Source organism: Apostichopus japonicus, chromosome 17, assembly GCF_037975245.1.
Source record: "Apostichopus japonicus isolate 1M-3 chromosome 17, ASM3797524v1, whole genome shotgun sequence".
NCBI lineage: Eukaryota > Metazoa > Echinodermata > Holothuroidea > Aspidochirotida > Stichopodidae > Apostichopus > Apostichopus japonicus.
Window position 1 is genome coordinate 22080314 of NC_092577.1, and position 16107 is coordinate 22096420.

At 41.2% G+C, this 16107-nt stretch overlaps 1 long non-coding RNA gene across 1 annotated transcript; it reads left to right on the plus strand.

Moving 5' to 3' along the window:
- Window positions 1-12973: 12973 nt before the first annotated feature.
- On the plus strand, window positions 12974-15564 carry LOC139954951 (uncharacterized). Its single transcript, XR_011788244.1, has 3 exons — window positions 12974-13209; window positions 14827-14933; window positions 15543-15564. It is a non-coding gene; the product is annotated as an uncharacterized lncRNA (long non-coding RNA).
- Window positions 15565-16107: the final 543 nt, after the last annotated feature.

The following is a 16107-nucleotide window of genomic DNA, read 5'->3' on the forward strand; positions in this document are numbered from 1 at the left end:
CCAGTTCCGTCCCCAGTCCGCCGCCGGTATCGCCAGATCCGGAGGCTTTGTCTGACGGAGAATCGGTGGTCATCGATTCTCCGGAGGTTCTGTCTGACAGCGACTCCGGTGAATCGGTGATCAGCGAGCCGAAACGTGCCACTGGGACGAGCTGGTACGACGAAATGGGGGAACCCTCTCTTAAAAGGTCGGCTTCAAGTGACGACTCGGACGACGATATGTCGTCAAGGGCGCGCTTGAAGCTTACGGAATCGTCGTCTTCGTAGTTTTGCCCCACTGCCCTCTCATGGCCCATACACTTTCAGTTGCCACTTTGAACGTGAATGGCATGAGGGATCATCGCAAGCGCAGTCGCATTTTCCAATATTGTAAATCAATGGAGGTCGACTGCGTTTGCCTGCAAGAAACACATATTTTGGAAGAAGATGTCCCTCTATGGGCTTATGAGTGGGGTGGTGAGCTGCATGCTTCGTTTGGTTCGTCTTCATCCTGTGGCACTGTCATCCTTCTGTCAGCTCGTCAGGCGGGTTGTGCCACTAGGGTGGAGACGGATCACGAGGGCCGATTGGTTTGCATTCTATTCAAGTATCCACAGGGTAACATCTCCCTCTGCAATGTGTATGCTCCCAATCGGCCTTCTGCTAGACGAGATTTTTTTAACACGCTGCCTTCCTTTGTTCCTGGTAGTGCGCCGTGTGTCATGGTCGGAGACTTTAACTGTGTCCCAGACTCGGGTCTTGACAGACTCGGAACTTCTGTGTCTGCAAGTCCCGACGCTGGGATCACAGAATTGGACAGATTCACTTCGGCACACCTTTTAGCCGATGTCTGGAGGCATATGCACCCGTGTAGTACGGTATATACGTGGGTGAGGCCTAACGGAGAAGATGCCTCCAGGATAGATCGAGTGTATGCGCCCGTAAGTTTTACATTTTCGGGTTGCGAGACGCTCAGCTGTCCGCTCTCTGACCATGACACTGTAGTAGCACGTTTTGTTTTGCCTTCCATTTTCCCCATCGGGCGGGGCCTATGGAAGCTTAACTGTCGGATTCTTGGCGAGGCAGATTTCCGCCAGGGTTTCGAGACCAGGTACAAAGGATGGCAAACATTGAAGCCGGCCTTTGCTTCTACATCCCAATGGTGGGATGAGGTCAAGTTGCGCATCAAACGCTACGCAATTCAGTATTGCGTGACCCGCGCACGGCGTCGAAGAGAAAAATTCTCCAAGCTGTGCGCGGAGGTGAAGTTTGGCGACCCTTCGGCAGTCATCGCTTTGCAGACTTATCTCGATGAAAAGTACCACGGTGCCCGCGTCAGGGCCCGTGTCGAAGCGGTGGAAGCCGAGGAGCGCCCTTCACTGAGGTTTTACCAGTCCGTTAGCTCATCGGCAGGTGACAGACGCGTCCCGTCTGTACGCGCTACTGATGGGACCGTGGTTAGTGACCCTCACGGCATTGTCCGCGTATATAAAGAGTACTATTCGAGTTTGTTTACGCGTGGCAATGTCGACTTGTCGGCACAGGCTGATTTATTGAGGGGAATCTCAAAAACCGTTCCCCACGATGTCAATGATATTTTGGGGGGCGAAATAACCACTGTTGAGCTTTGGAAGGCGCTTTCGAAGATGAAGAATGGCAAGTCCCCGGGTTCGGACGGGCTTCCGAGGGAGTTCTACCGAACCTTCTGGGCAATAATAGGACCCGACATCAGAGCCGTCTTCGAGGACGCCTTCCAAAACGGACTGTTAAACCAAAGTCAACGTCTGGGCATGATTACTTTGCTGCCCAAGTCTGGGGACCCATTGGATCCCCGTAACAAGCGTCCGATCACCTTGTTAAATGTGGACTACAAGTTGCTGGCTAAGGCTTTGTGCAACCGCCTTGCACTGGCTATGCCGCATCTTGTGGGTGATCTCCAGACTTGTGCAGTGAAGGGTCATTGCATCCAGCAGAACTTGTGGTCGATGCGCGACTTGACCGACTTTGTTATTGAGCGTGATCTGCCATGTGCATTGGTGTCTCTGGACCAGCAGAAGGCCTTTGACATGGTGGATCGCGGTTTTTTAATGAATGTATTGGAGACGTTTCAGTTGCACCCAAATTTTCCTAAATGGATTTCTGTTTTGTATCAGGAAAGTTTCAGTTCTGTTATCGTAAATGGGTTTTGTTCGGAGGTTTTTAACGTAGAGAGGGGGGTGCGCCAGGGGTGCCCTCTGTCTCCATTACTTTATGTTTTGTTTAGCGAGTCCCTCTCTCGTCTTTTGGAAAGGGACTCCAGACTTGTTCCATTCGTTGTGCCAGGGGGTGCCAAAGTGAAATGCGCTCAATATGCAGATGACGTGACATGTGTTGTTTCGAGTCTGGGCTCCTTTCGCGCACTCTCGCAGGATTTATCTATTTTTGAGAGAGCTACCGGGGCGAAGTTGAATCCAGAAAAGACAAAGGGCCTTCGTCTTGGTAGCTGGAGATACAGAGACTTACCATTCGGTGCGTCGTGGTCGGATCAGAATATCAAAATTAATGGTATATGGTTCGGCTACGATGCACCTGGTGATGTCACCTGGAGCGAGAGGGCTGAGGTATTTGAGAGCAGGCTCGAAACCTTTGGCACCCGCTGGCTTTCGATCCTAGGGAAAGTCACTGTTATTAATCGTTTCGTTTCGCCCATCTTGTGGTACCCGGGCGCGGTGTATCCAATTCCGCGTCGCGTCCTAGTGCGGTTGGAGAGAGCGATATTTTCATTTATTTGGTCGGGTGGTACAGAGCTTGTCAAAAGGGCGGTAATGTACCAAAAACTGGAGAAGGGTGGGTTAGGGGTGGTTCATCTGGGAAGTAAGTTAACTTGTTTGTTATTTAAGCAGTTGTTTGTAGCGGTAACTGACCCAGGGTTGCCTTGTTCATATTTTGTACGTTTTTGGGGCGGTTTGCACCTGCGTCGATGGGTCCCGGCGCTGTTTAGCAACAGAGAACCGCATAGTAGTACTCCAAACAGGGTGGTGCGTGTCATTTGCTCCGCTCTTATTGAGTTGCCCCCTGTTGACCTGTCACGGCCGGCCGTCGTTCTCAATTCCTTGCGGGATAGGGCCTTGAATGCAATTTTTGTACAGGGACGTCATCCTGTCGAAGTATGGCGTTCGGTGCATTCAAGGCTGAATGGTTGCAGGCTCCGTGATCTTGCATGGAGAATTGCACACGGTGCCTTGGTGACCAATCTGAAAAGGTATCACTGGCGATTGGGTGATGGACTGTGCCCGAGGACCGGCTGTGACAGCTTAGAGAGTACTGCCCATGTTTTTTGGCATTGCCCCTTTGTTTTGAACTTGTGGGAGTGGTTTCAGTCCTGGACCGACCGTTTAACGGGAGACCGTTCCTGGTCGGTAGGACAGGGTTTTGTCTTGTATGGATTAGATCCTCCAGTTTGTTCCGTTGCTGTGTTGCAGCGTATTATTTATGTTTGTTCTGTTGTAAAAAAACTTATTTGGAGGAATAGATGTGATGTTGTTTTTAGGGGGAAATTTGCCAGTTGGCAGGCAGTCCTGGAGGCGGTGAAGTCTGACATTCGCCTTCAGGTTGAAGGCGATTTTCGCCGTTTATCTAGGGCTGCCTTTTTTGGACGGTGGTGTGCTGGGGAAGGGTGTTTTGTTTCGCTGCGTGCTGGTCGTCCTTTTGTAGTTTTTTAATATTTCAGTGGGGGGTTGGGCGTTTTGTCTCTGCAGGTCGGTGAGCGTATGTACTTTTTTTGGCTTGCTTGACCTGAGGTTCGTTTGTAAGAATGGGATGGTTTGGTAGTGCCGTTTGGCCGTGACGTTTTGTATCCCGTATGACGGGTCACGTAAAAAGCACCACACCCACAGTGATAAACGTCCCGTGTGCTTTTTACGTGGTAAGAAAACGGACACGGACCAAAGGTCAACAAAAACAATCCCAGTCTGCAAAACAACAACTGAAACACATCAATCTCTCACTAACGCAGCGTTCAACGTGCCGCGAAAAGGACACGGACCCAAAGGCCAACAGAAGCAAAAGAAATAAAACACTACAAACCGGCCCCCAAAAGCCAACCCCAAACCACAAACAGTAAAAAGAAAAGCGACCAATATTATAACACAGTGATAACGTCCCTGGACCTCTTGGAGTTGTTTGTGGACAGCTCGCACCAGACAGAATTAACAAAAGCCCCTTGCAACTGAGATTTCTGAACACTTACAATGTCATCCCTAACATACAGTAAAACTCCCCCACCAACCCCATTACGAGTATCCCTTCTGTCCTGACGATACACAACATACCCCGGGTGAGAAACCTCAGCACTATCAATGTCCTCCCTTAACCAAGATTCGGTGATACCAAACACATCCGTTTGAGATCCTCAAGAAGCACAGTAAATTCAGCGAATTTTTTTTCCAATACTTCTAGCATTGGTAAAGACAATCTTCAGCTTATCCCTGAAACTATGTACCTTAGCATGCCTCCTAAAGTTAGAACTATGACTATCACTTTTCTTGCTTTCAAAACTCCTATAATCGCCTCCACTAGGAACATAATCCTTATCCAATTTTGTTCCTGACCTCATAGCCCCCCAGTTTAGTTTAAACATAGCTGTTCAGCATCCTACCAAACAACGAGGCCCCAGTATTAGCTAAGTGCAAACCATCCCTGGCGAACAAGTGAAGCCGAAGTTAGCACACAGACTATACAATAGACCATTTAAAGTTACAATCTTTTCCGACGGAACCTTGTTGTGAAATCTTGGCAACAAACTACATATGACAACTTTACCCCGAGTTGATGCTAGTCGACACATCAACTCGTGGTACCAAGACTGAATAATGTTTTGTGACTCCTATACACCGAACGATAGGATACACTGACACTACAGACCTAAAACCACGGACAGAACTGAAAGAAGACAAAAACAGCTCAGACTGAACACAACAACATGCAGAATGAAAGTTACAGACAATAATAACGAATACACTCAGGCACAGAAAAACCCGCGAACACGGAAAAACGATAGTCACGATTAGCAGCTTAGGCTCAACATAGACTATACACTAAACGATAGGATACACTGACGCTACAGACCTAAAAACACGGACAGCACTGACACAAGACAAAAACAGCACAGATTGAACACAAAAACATGCAGAATGACAGGAACAGACAAAAAATAACTCCAAATAACCAACTAAACGAATCACAAGGTGTTTTGGTGAAAAAAAAAATCCCAGAAATTCCAATCATTAACGAATTGCAAGAGCTCCGAAAAAGTGCGTGTGTACGTTTGTGGTTTGGAGTTGGCTTTTTGGGGCTGGTTTGTGTAGCGTTATTGTTTTGGTTCTGTTGGCCTTCTGTTGGATTTCTGTTTGTGGGTTTTCAGTTGGGTTTATGGTGGTTGTTAAACAGACTGGAATTGTTTTTGCTTTTGTTGACCTTTGGTCCGTGTCGGTTTTGTTCTTTGCACGTAAAAAGCACACGTGTGTCGCTTCAACGACCAATACGCTTCGTTAGTAGTCAGCTAACATAAAAATGTATGCTGTTACGTTAGGTAAAGATTCTTAAACTGTTTTTATTACCATCCTGAAAATGTACCTCCCTACGACATTCAGATTTCTTTGATAGCTTATACTTATAGATGCTCTGCTTCTCAAAAATATTTAATTAGTGCATCAGTAGTATAGAGGGCCCCGGATCGCACCGGTGCAATCCTAATTTTGGATGTATCTTGATGGTTCCCGGACAATTCCCCCCTGGACGATTTCCCCCCGGACGATTCCCCCTCGGACAATTGCCCCCCGGACAATTCCCACCCGGACAATCCCCTTCCTCGGAAATTTCGACGATTGATTGACAGCCGATGTAGGCGGGGTTAAGGCTATTATTCCAGTAAAAATGAGGGTGTGCAACAAGAGATTTCAGTTTTGGTTTCGATGACAATCTAACCTATGCATTCATGCGGGCGGAGAGTGTGTATGCGTGTGTGTTGGGGGGGGGGTGTAACGCCTCGCTTTTAAATACGATATCTCACGAAGTGAAGCTTTGACCAATCTAATATTGGTGTATATGAGTAACACCATTGGGTAGAAGAACCCTTTTGTTTTGTGGGTAGGTCAAAGATCATTTTGAGTCACCAGGGGCCTAATAGTAAAAACCTTGTAAAGACGATATCTCAAGGATGTAAGCTTAAACCAATATCATATTTAAGTTCGTGAGTAGGGGACCACATTTAGGAGCAAAAGCCTCTAGTTTAATGTGGAGGTCAAAGGTCATTTGGGTTCACCAGGGGTCAAATAGTGTAAACCTTGTAAACACGATATCTCAAGAAGGGAATGTTGAACGAATCTCATATTTAGTATGTAGTTGTTACACGTTCAGTACATTTTTTTATTGAGATCAAAGGTCATTTTCAGTCGCCAGACGCCAAGTTGTGGAAACCTTGTTTATAAGCTACAGTATCTCCCACCGACCAGCCTATCAGATAACATGTGCGTTACGCCTCGTACGAATAGGGGGCTATTGGCATTGGAAATGAGCTTATGGGCATCCGTAGAATCTAAAACTCACAAACTGTAAACTCCAACATACTTGCATTTGCTTAAACCTGCCGCTTGGAAGCCTTACTTTGCGTGCAAAAGGTGTACCATTACTTTAAATAATTCAGACAACAGAGGATAGTTGTAGCCTTCCTGGATTACAAGCTGGGATAGGGGACCAAATGGAATATTTTTGCCACTGACTAGAGACTTGATCAGCCACCCTCCCAATTTCTTCAACACCCCCGATGAATTCCAAGTTTCGTCTTTTCTTGCTGGCCATAATAAGGGTCAACAATTTGGTAACAGAACTGAAAGTTTGTGGACAAAAGCCGAAGCTATGCCTCATATTACTGACTTGTGAATTAGGATACAATGTTTTATTGACATGTCAGGTAGGCCTTTCTATTCTGTGCAAAAAATATATTCTGTAAGAAATATATATATGCTGAACAAAGTACGGAGCTCTGTAAGTTCCAGCTGAGATGTTGGTATTTCAGTAACTTCAGTGAACAGCTTATTCATTATATTGGCAATAAGTGTGCAAGTACAATGCACTTTCTTGCTCAGAACCGAAATGCAGTTCTAAGTTAGTGGTTTTGCGACATCTCATTGCATATGATATTACGACGATACGATCAACAGCATAGCCTACTGTATCTAGCCGGCTTAAAAGTCCCATTAACATATCATATAACCAGGGAGCTGTTAGAGTAGCAGCTCCCTGGTATAACATAGGTAACATATACGTATAGCAGCAGTACTGTAATCATTGCGTCCAGATATAGCGCTTTAGTAGGATAGTTGGTAGTGTGATGTTAACGTTAGACTACTCTAAACAGCATACTTATTACTTACACTAGGCTAAGACTTAGCATATATTCCACTATTTGCTTTTCTCTAACCACAGTCTTTCAATAATTTGTTGCACTTCTGCAAGGACTCTATACATCAACGGAAAGAAAGTGGATGTGAAGAAAACAGCAATATGATGAATAAGCTGGTCACTGAAGTTACTGAACAACAAAACATCTCAGTTGGCACTTACAGAGCACCGTACTTTGTTTAGCATATATATTTTTCTTACAGAATATATTTTTGCACAGAATAGAACTTTGTTATTAGAGAAAATATTTCCTACAAAGAATAAAAATTTATTTTTGTACAGACAAAAAATATTTTTCGGTCAGAGAATTCACATACTTTTTGAAAAGGATATATATATTTCTTCACAGAATACCTTTTTTTTCTCTTAGAGAATAAATATATTCTTGGCAGAGAAAAAATATTTTTTGTGTTAGAGAATATATATTTTGGACAGAATATTTACTATAAGAGAATATATATTTTTGCACAGAATACATATTTGTTATTAAGTAAATACTTTCTGTACGCGTGGAGAATATATAAATATATACTTGAAGGGAATAAATATAATTTTCAGGGAATATATATGTGTAAACAAATGTCTAAAATGTATTTTTGAAGTTAACCATGTTTGTATTTCGCAATTACAGCATATATATTTTGTATGTATATATTCCGCTTTCTCGCGCCATAGCAATTGCCCGGGGGAAATTGTCCGGGGGAAATTGTCCGGGGGGGGGGGGAATAGTCCGGGGTGAAATTGTCCGGGAAGGTTATTGACCGGGGGGGAATTGTCTGGGGTGGGAACTGTCCGGGGTGGGAATTGTCTGGGTGGGAATTGTCCAGGGGGGAGTTGTCCGGTCACCATATCTTGATTGCCATAATAGATGTATATGGAACGCCAAAAGGACCACGGTGACATGTACTACTACTAATTTGACACGTACTACTACTAATTCCAAGTGTACTACATCTAAAATGTCGCGTAATACTTCTAATTCGAAGTGTACTACATCTTCAATGTCACGTACTACTACTAATTCGGAGTGTACCACATCTAAAATGTCGCGTACTACTACTAATTCAAAGTGTACTACATCTAACATGTCGCGTACTACTACTAATTCGAAGTGTACTACATCTAAAATGTCACGTACCACTACTAATTCGAAGTGTACTACATCTAAATTCACGTACTACTACTGATGTCAATACCACTACCTCTAAAACGGGAGCTACTACTACTAAATTGGAGAGATGGCGCTATGCTCAATCTGTGTGCCGAAGTACGCAAACTTTTCGACGACTTTGACCCAATGACTACACGCGAGAAATCCATCTGCGTAATCTATGTAATGGTCGCAAATTGGAGAAAATACGCACGTATTTGCTGCGGTAGCCTGTAGTACTACGCATATTTGCTGAGCCGTAAATCAAGACAGTCAGTTCTCTTTTTGACGACACTTGCATAAATAAATTGTAGGCACAAATGTCAATTTAAATATAAGCGTCACATTAGTTTAGTCTAGACTACTTTAGATTAGTTTAGATTGTTAGTTTAGAGACCCAAGGATCAGGAAGCCTTACACTGCAGTAGCTTATTTGAGACCATATCCGTGTTACATCGTGGATGAGCACCGGCTTATTCAAGCCTTCTCTTTTCGATAAGTGTTCAGAGGATAACGAGGCAGGGGTGTGAATTCCCTCCCATTCCTGCTCACGGGACCGCAATTTAACGCCCCCATCCGACGGGCGAGAGTGTACCCCCAGCATCTGACCACTTTCTCAAATACGGAGGCCAAGGTACCCAATCGACATCACTGCACACTGTACCCATGTAGGCTCTAAAATCATGTAGGGGATATTTTAAGACATTTCTTGTCTAACAAACCGAGAAAATGTAGGCATTTGCTAGATCCTACCTAATTTAGCCCTTCACTGTCATTTGTCAAAAGCAAATAGGACTAGCCATTAGGCCTATAAGCTATACTTAAGTTAATATAATACGTATGCTGTATTGGCCTCAAATCTGCCAGATATCCAAATATGGTCACCTTTGGTCAACATTCTTAAACTGTTTTTATTACCTTGGAGCAAATTTACCTCACTGGAATATTTAGTCATCTTGGGTGTTCCATTTACTTGGCTAGGTATAGCTGAAGGTAGACCTGTTAGTTCAATCCATATTTTCAATTTATTAGTTGTCATTTATATGAGCCTGAAAGGGTATTATTTCTTTTCCATTACAGTTTAACATGGAGAGCATATTACGTCGCCTCGGATTGCAAAGTGTTGAAGATGTAATCAGAAAATTCAGATGTGAAAATGTAAGTTTGTTATACATGTGTTTGACGCTAAACACGGATCGAGTTGCTATTTCCGAAAATATGTGCACTTTAAATGTTGTTTTTGTTGTAATTTATGCCACTATTTTCCTCTATACAAGGGTCACTGAAATTAGCACTAACCCTAATTATGCACCCTTTTCTTTTTCTTCATTGAAATAGATCACGCCAGATTTGGTTCAAGAACTTACCCCTCAACAATTGCATCAGTTAGGAATAAACTCCATCGGAAAGCAGGCGTTACTGAGAGCTAGGTGCAGAAATTTCAGACAGTTTCAAGCATCATCAAGTTCTGCTTCAGGTACGGTAATGAAAATTGCCTGACATTGAGACACTCTCACTCCTAACACTACATTTTCAGTTCATTTAAAGTTATGTGGTCATTAATTCAAGGCAACTTTTTTCTTTTTTGGAAAATACAAGTTATTGAAAACAGTAATTGGTATTCACCAGTTTTTATAATTGCTTTTGTGTAGTTAATGACATATTTGTAATCTTTGCCACATCACCCAAACATCGTTGTCATTGTAACTGTTTTATCAGTATATGGGCCTATTAGTTTAATTTTTAATCATAGTTTCATTGTGGACCTGCCAGGCAATACAAAATCGCAGTCAGTCAATTATACAATACTGTTTAGTTTTAGCGCGTGAAAAATCTGACTGATTCTACTGAAAATGGGAGAAACTGCCCTGCTAGAATAAAACATATGTTTGAAACTTCAAACTCTGAATCATACTTTAAAAAAATCTAAGGTACGTTTGCAATCTCACATATCATTAATCAAAATTTGAAATATATCACAGAGTTCAAGATAACCATCATGAAAAAGAAAGAAACCTTTTTTGTGTGTGTGTGTGAGTGGTGAATGTCAAAATAATTCATATTCTATATTCTACATTTTTTCATAGCTGCTGAAGAACGTTCCTCTTTGTTCCGTGGTTGGACCTCATGGAAAAAGCGAAAAAAGGGGTGGGAGGCAATTGAGCATTACGTTCTGTTGTCTTTCTGAAGTGATCTTTGTAAGTAGTTGTAGGCCCTAATAGTATTTGTATTATGTTTGTAAAAATACTTGGCGAATATATATGTTTGCAAAGAACTAGCTGTCTCATGAGTCATGGCACACTATAGGCTGCAGGTTTCAGGGTGTGTACAAAATTAAGATCTAAGACCTACTGTAGGACCTGCAAAACTAGGACCCTATTTTGCCACAAATCTGTCTTGCCAACAATTTGCCTTTAGGCGTCGGGTCCAAAGGCTGGTGGTTTTATCGTTTTGTAGCCCCTTAGAGGCCTCAGGGCCTAGTTTTCATCCATTCGGCTTGAGTTTCATCGATGGACAAAAAACAAGAAAAAAGTAATGGGAATTAGCGGGGAAAGGGGTCAACCCTCGATCGCTCAACAAGGACCTGCTTGTGAGGTTTCAGAGAACAAAAATAAAACATTTTCGGTCAGATCTGGTCAGTCGAGCACATACGGACTCATTAGCTTATTTACTATTTCTGCAGTATAGCCTAGGCTATTGACTGGCAAAAAAAGCAGTGCATCCACACCCAGCTTAAATGCCACTGTTCCATCTGTCAAGTTAAGATTGATATAAGGAAATATTTTTGAAACACTTATCAGTCCTTGTTTTGTTTGTTTTTCTCCTTCTTTCTTAGAGGTGCCAATGTAGGAATATGTGCTTGTTACACCCCCTGTATATGCCACTGCTACTATATAGCCTCATTGTAGTGGTTACATGAGCAAGTATTGCCGAGCAGGGTAATTTGGTTAACCATATGGTATAGCTCACTGTCTTTCTGCAGGTCTATAGGATCCCATTATAATCATTAATCACAAGGACATGAAACCATTCTGGAATGTGTCGTCTGTCATTTCCTGTTTAAATCTACCACCTTATAATGACCAAGGAGTTACAACAACTCCCTGGTATGACCATGAAACAATTATATGCCTCATGGTATATGCATTTAGTAAGATGCTATTGTTATGACCTCTTCATTCCAAAATCCTCAGACTTTATATACTGTATAGTCATTACCACAATATGCTGATATGCCAGGGGGAATGTTTGTCACATTCCCGTTAACTTTATCTGAGAATATTTGTTGTTGATAGACTGATGAAATTTTGTGCAACATTATGGGTATGTTTTGAAGTGAATTTATTATTCAAATTCTGCACAAATAATGGGCTTAAAACCTTCAGCAGTGCGGCTGACGGGTATTGTGGGCCGTAAACATAGTAATAACCTACGAAAGCAATGATCACAGGAGATGCGATGAAGTCGAAAAGGATGTGTGACACTCTTGAAAATGGTTATGGATGGAAAAAAACTATTGGGAAAAACTTGGTTCTCAGGCAATAGTGTACATCTTGTTGGTCATTCTTAAGCACGAGAAGTGCCATTTCCAGTGATCTGGGGGGCTATCAAAACCAGACATTTTCTTGGCGTCTGTACCCAGCAAATGTGCCCCCAATATTTGAAACAAAACGCCTGTATATATATATATATATATATATATGTTCAAAGTATCGAGAGTATTTCGAGATCCGGCTTTGGGAATCACAAATGATTTCATCATGTTTGATCTCTAGAGTAAGGCAAAATATGTCACCAAAAACAGAACTAGTATTGTTCAATACAGGTGACAAAAGCCTACAGTGAAATTACGACCTTCCTTACCGGTTTCAAACCTCTGGACATACAATCAACGTCCATAGCCTAGTGGTTAGGGTGTCCGCGTACAGAGCGGAAGGCCCGTGGTTCGAATCCCGGTGGAGGCTGAGTTTTTTCACTGTTCTTGATTTTCCAACTCATTACGATTTTCATTTATATATATATATATACACATATAATATAACACCTGAGATATATATATATATATAACATATATATATGTGTGCATATATATATCTCAGGTGTTATATTATGAAGCAAATTTATGAGTTGATTCATGTGTGGTATATACAAATCCAATATTTTATGCAGTGTGTCATCAATACAAAATTACTGTTGCATGATTTGATTTTGAATTTATTACATAATGGGATGCATCTGGTTTCATTTTAAATAGCTGTCTTTCTTCTGGCTTTAGTTCATTGGAGTTTTTAACAAAAATAGAATAAAGAACAAAGAATGATAATTGTTTTGATTTCAGAAAAAACACCGTCCAATATGGCTAAGACCTTCTTAGGTGAGGCTGGATTGGGTGAAAAGAAAGTTATTCTCAGCTCTGATGATGGTCCTCATGAGGTATTGGAGAAGGTGTTACTGGCCTATCCAAAACTAAAAGATGGTGGTGGCTTCGAATACCTCAAAGCTAATACTCTCAAGAAAGTGCTTGAGGCAATTCCTTATCCAGCTGGAGGATTTGGAGCACAGCAAATTAAATCAATTTGCGGAAAGGCACGAGTCTACTTAAGACCAATCCAACGGGACCTCAATCTTGAAAAAGTGGATGTGAGTAAACAGTATTGATATTAGCTGAAGTGAGACAGATTCTATAACATGTTTGTGTATAATGTAATCATCATAGTGGAATATTTGAAATTGAAACACATGTTCTGTTTATTGTCTAACACCATTTTGCAATTTGTAATACTTGAGCCCAGATGAGTCAAGACTCTTTGACCCGGAATTGTCTAACTATCCGGGTCCCTGGGCTCTCGAATTTGATTTGATTTATTTGTTTTATCACATGAATATATACATTGTGAAAGGAAGTCTTCTAAAAAGCCTACTGTATATTGGCTTAACAAAGTAGAAGACTCCCTGAAAAAGGGAAATAAAAAGAAAAGGAAATGAAAATATTACAGTTCACAAATTAATATAATGAAAATATTACAGTTAAAGAACTGACCCATGTTTGAATAAGGATGGATCAAATGGTTTCATTAACAATATTATCAGTGCTCGACTTGTTCCAATTATCAAATGTGAGTTATGCATGTTTTCTGTAGCTAAAGTGGTTAAGCAGTAACTATAGGTGTATCATTACATTGTTCGCCATCCCCATACCAATTCATATTAGCCCCTTTCTTCTTCCTCTTCCAAGATTGAACAAGAGAAAATTAAAATTAATAGGGAGTAATTTCTGTATGTTCACAGTATCATACATATAACATTCATGAGCTGATATAGGAAACAGACTGCATACTGCAGTCTTATAAGTTTAATTGAGAATAAAATGTGTAAGGAAATATGCAATATGGCTTGATAACGATTTAAGAATATATGGTCAAAATTTAAAAGAGTAAAAACAGCAGGAAATGACGAGGCCCAAAAAAACCCGGATGCACAGAAAAAGTGAATTGTAAATGTAAAGGGCTATTAGGAAAGTCAGGAGACACATAAATTTTTAGAGTAGTTCAATGCTCAGGGTGTGAGGTATTGATGAAGATTGGAGAAGAGAATTGTTAAAATATGAGTGAAGTGTAAGTAAGGACACTGTGACTGAGCGTGTTGTCCCAAATGTAGTGAAGAAGTTCATGTTAAAATATGATGACACTACAAGTAAGGATATGTAGACTAACAGTATTGTCCCAAATGTACAGAAGAAGAGCATATTAAAATGATGATATATGCAGGGACACTATGACTGACAGTAGTGTCCCTAAATGCTCTGAAGTTGCACATTGATTCAAAATGATGTAAGTCCATATCAAGACTGAAAAATTGATGTATGCTACTTGTCAGTTACAAAATTGATCACTAATTGACATCAGAACAACATGACTAATGACTGAACTGATAGCCATCAATATTTCCAGCTGCTCTTTCACAAGCTTTAGAGTTATATACTGTTGAGTTGCACCAGTGCTTTTAAACTCACTCTGCTATGTTCAAGTAAACAATACACACTAAAATGTACATACACAATTATGTTATATCTGGGTCACACCCCAAACAGGATGAATTCATTAAAGAGTCATTGTGACTTAAATTGAGAAGCAATATGTTAAGTCAGCGGATGGCATGGGAATTAGGGGAAGAGGCATGGGCCTTACCAAATAGTTTAATATTTAACATTTTCAACCAATTGGTCCTAAAAAATGTGTTATTTATTTCACTTAACAGACACCAGCAGCAGATGTGAATCATCTTCAAGAGAAGTGCTTGCTCTGCCACCAACTTTTTCCGCAAACAGACTTGCGGAAGCATGTGATATCATGCAAAAGTGATAGGTATTTTGTTTTTTTCAAAATTTGCATAGCAAATTAATGAGTCTGAAGGATAAAAGGTATGTTTAAAAAAAAAAAGAAGGAAGAAAAGGATGTCTTTGTATTTTTCAAATGATGACCATTAATACATCTTTTTAAGATTTCCATTTAGGGTCTTTAATTGCAGTCTATTGGCATATTTCTCTGAATATTTTTTTTTTCTTCATCTCATGAACCGTTCGAGTTTTGTCCTGACTTTTACAGATAGTCTCTGACATATCGTCATGATTTTACCAATAGTATTTACTAACAGACAGACTGAATCTTGGAGGCTTACAAGTAGTTTGTGATATTTTTTTGATTATCATCCTTACAAATATGCCACATTTTCAAATATGGTCACCCTTGGTCAAAATTCTTCAAATGTTTTTATTACCACCTTGGAGGAAATTTAAACTCACCATAACATTCAGTTATCTTGTGTGTTCATTTTCAACGTCTCAGAACAATATGGAGAGTAACGACCTCCATGAATGTACTTTATGAAAACTTCTAGTAATTATTGGGGCTTATACAGACTACCTTGAAATTTGACCAAAGAAATATAATAAGTTCTATTCTTCACTCTTCTAGTTCCTCTTCACCAGCATCTGTGTCAGCAACCCCTAGTAGAAATTGAAGTAGGTTCTACTAGGGCCTACTATGTTTAACTGGTTTTTAACTGTGTTTAACTGGGTCTTACTGGGTTCCAACTGGGCTATGCTGTACATGAGCTAGGTTCAACTGGGTTTACACAATGTTCAACTGGGTTTGTTCAGGCCCAACTGAATTTGAACTATGTTTGAACTGGTCCAGCTGGGCTTCAACTAGGTTTCACTGGTTTTTGCACTAGCCCAACTGGGTTTGAACTATGTTGACTGGTGAACTTGCCCTGTTGAACTAGGTTTCACTGGTTTTGCACTGGCCCAACTGGGTGTGAACTATGTTGGCTGGTGAACTGACCCAGCTGGGGTTTAACTAGGTTTCACTGGTTTGCACAGGCCCAACTGGGTTTCAACTGTGTTTTGTGGTGAACTTGCCCTGTTGTGATTGAACTAGGTTTCACACTGGCCCAACTGGGTTTAAACTATGTTGACTGGTGAAATTTCCCTGTTGGGTTTGAACTAGGTTTCACATTGGCCCAACTGGGTTTGGACTG